Source organism: Chionomys nivalis, chromosome 26, assembly GCF_950005125.1.
Source record: "Chionomys nivalis chromosome 26, mChiNiv1.1, whole genome shotgun sequence".
In the NCBI taxonomy this organism is placed as follows: Eukaryota; Metazoa; Chordata; class Mammalia; order Rodentia; family Cricetidae; genus Chionomys; species Chionomys nivalis.
This window is the reverse complement of record NC_080111.1, coordinates 41,236,525-41,239,378: the sequence shown is the minus strand read 5'-3', so window position 1 is coordinate 41,239,378 and position 2,854 is coordinate 41,236,525.

Here is a 2,854-nt window from a genome sequence, read left to right as displayed (position 1 = left end):
TCACCCATGGGTGCGCTGGGGCTGGAACCGAGTGAAAGGAACAGATGGGAAGGGTGCTGGGAGACTTGAGCGGGTCGACCAGAAGGCATAAGTCGTTGGCGTACCCCCGCTAGGTGTCGAGTCTACCCGGGCCCAGGATCGGTGAAGTACCCCGGCTTTAAAAGTTGTTTTTCCCTTGCCTTTTAAACTCTCTTCGAAGAGCCCTGGGACCCGGCGACCCTCGGCCGAGAGGAGGCGTTGGTTGATCCCGGCTTCCCCGCTGCCCTGTCACGGACTCGTTGGGGTCTCGGACTTTTTTTTTTTTTTCTTTCCCCCTCTTGCCAGAACCCTCGGTCCTCAGCGGCGGACCTTGCCATCCTGAGGCCGAGAGGAGGCTGTAGTCCCGGCTTTCTCGCTTCCCTGGTTCGGACTCTCGGAGCTTTTTATGAATTTTTTTTTCTTTCCTCTTGCCAGAACCCTCGGTCCTCAGCGGCGGACCTTGCCATCCTGAGGCCGAGAGGAGGCTGTAGTCCCGGCTTTCTCGCTTCCCTGGTTCGGACTCTCGGAGCTTTTTATGAATTTTTTTTTTTTTCCTCTTGCCAGAACCCTCGGTCCTCAGCGGCGGGCCTTGCCATTCTGAGGCCGAGAGGAGGTGGTGGTCCCCGGCTTCCCTGTTCACTGGTCCCCGGTTTCTTGGACTCGAGATTTTATTTTTTTTTTTCCCCCAAGTTTTTCTTCTTGCCCGTCTCCATCCCTAGCGGCTGGTCGCAGGGTCTTCGGCCGGGAGGAGGCTGGGCGCCCGGCTTTCTGGCATGTCCACCTCGCTCTCTCGGTCCTGTCATGGTTATGAGGTCGACCAGTTGTTCCTTTGAGGGTCGGTTCTCTTGTTTATGGGGACATTTTTGGGACATTTCACCCAGCCTCACTTTCAGGAGTTCTGTGTGGTCTGTGAATGACTCCCCGGACCTGTTGTCATTCTTCTAATGGTTACTATCTGTCCTTATTGTACCTGCAGATAGGTGCTGACACGCTGTCCTTTAATTGGGTGACATTAAAGGACGCTAGGTGGCGGTCTCTCTTCTGAGCCTCGCTCGCTGGGTGCTTTTTCTCCCGCCTACCCCAGCCTGCTGTCCCCGGGTTTCTCGCTGCCTTTTGGGACTGGGCCCGTGCGTGCTTTCCCGAGTGGCTTTCTGAGGTGACTGGCTTCCTTGCTTTTTTTTGCCCGTGGTGAAGCGTGTCAGGCGTCCCCGCTTTGTGGTCTGTCGCCCGTGCCGTTTGGATGGTGGGAACTGTCTCTCGGTGCTTCTCCCTTACCGTCCCGGTGCTTGCTTTTTTTTTTTTTTTTTTTTTTTTTGGGATCAGATCGTGGAGCTCCCGAGTCTCCATGGACTGGGTGGGTCCCCCCCGGTCCTCTGCTTCCCCAGTGCCTCCCGAGTGCACTGTTTTCTCCCCCTCCCTCGTTGTGGAGCTCCCGAGCCTCCATGAGTCCTTGCGGGGGGGGAGGGTTACTCAGTCTGACCCTTCTGCTGCCTTATGTGCCTCCCGAGTGCACTTTTTTTTTTGGATTTCCCCGTGGACCCCACCGCTGTTTTTTTTGGGTTGTGGAGGTGTGAAGGGTTTTCCTTTTTTTTTTCAATTTTTTTTTTCAAATTTTTTTTTTTTTTTTTTTTTTTGGTGGCATGTGTTGATGCTCTGTCGCTCGTTTCTTCCCGGTTCTGCTTTGTCGATCGATGTGGTGCCCTCGCTCTGTGTTCATTCGGGCCGGAGGCCTAAGCCGCGCCAGGCGAGGGACGGACATTCATGGCGAATGGCGGCCGCTCTTCTCGTTCTGCCAGCGGGCCCCTCGTCTCTCCTCCCCACCTTTTACCGGTGGTGTGTGGAAGGCAGGGGTGCGGTTATCCGGCCTGAGCCCTGTGAAAGCCCCTCCGCACTGCTCGCTGTGGTTCGTGGGGGTTCCTGTGAGGCGCGCCGGGGGGGCTCTGTTCCCCCCGTCGCGCGTTTCACTCTGCCCACCGTGTGTTTAGCCCTCCTCCCTCCGAGCCGGGGGAGGGTCGGCTGATGTGCCGCGTCACGTGTGTCCCTCCCGAGCGGGCTCGCGTGCACGCGTCTTGCTTGCCATCCTCGTTGGTGCTCCTGGAGCGTTCCAGGCCGATCTTCAGAGGTGCCCGATTCTGAGCGGCGGCGGCGTTTCCCGGTTCTCTGACGTGTGTGCCTTCTGTGCGCGGTCCGGCCTTTAGCGGTGTTCCTCTGCGAGGTGTGCTCTCGTTGGGTTAAGATGACCCCGATGATGAAGGGGGTCGAGGCGAAGCAAGCGGTAAGAGGCTCTCTGAGGTTCCCCTCCGTGAGCGGAGGACGTCGGGCGAGCGGCCCACCGTGCGCTGCCTTGTCCCGTAGGCTGTGAGCGCTGTGTGGTGTTGAGCGGTCGCGGCCGGCCTTTTTCTTCTCACCGTTAAAGGTGGGTGGTCTGTCGATTGACAAGAATGCCTCCCCGCCTGGTGTTAGACCCGGTGGGTGTTCCTGGAGAGGCAGGCCTGGCTCTCGGGGGACCGCTTTGTGCATTATGTTTTCTCTCGGTCCGGTCCCCTGTGTCCGCGAACGCTCAAGAACGCGCCCCGGAAAGGAAGTAAAAGCCTTGCCGATACCGCAGGCCCCCCCGCCTCGCTGCGCTCGAGATCATCGAGCGGTGTGTGTGTCGCTCCCCCGGCTCTTGCGCTGCCGCGGCCGGAGGCTCGTCGGGCCGGGTCCGTCCCGCCCGCCCTCAGTGAGAAAAAAGTGCCTTCTCTAGCGATCCGATGAGCGGGCGTGCTTTGGGGTCTCCCGTCGGCCCGCCTGGTCGCCCCAGCACGCCCTGACCTCCCGATGCGCGTAGCTTCGG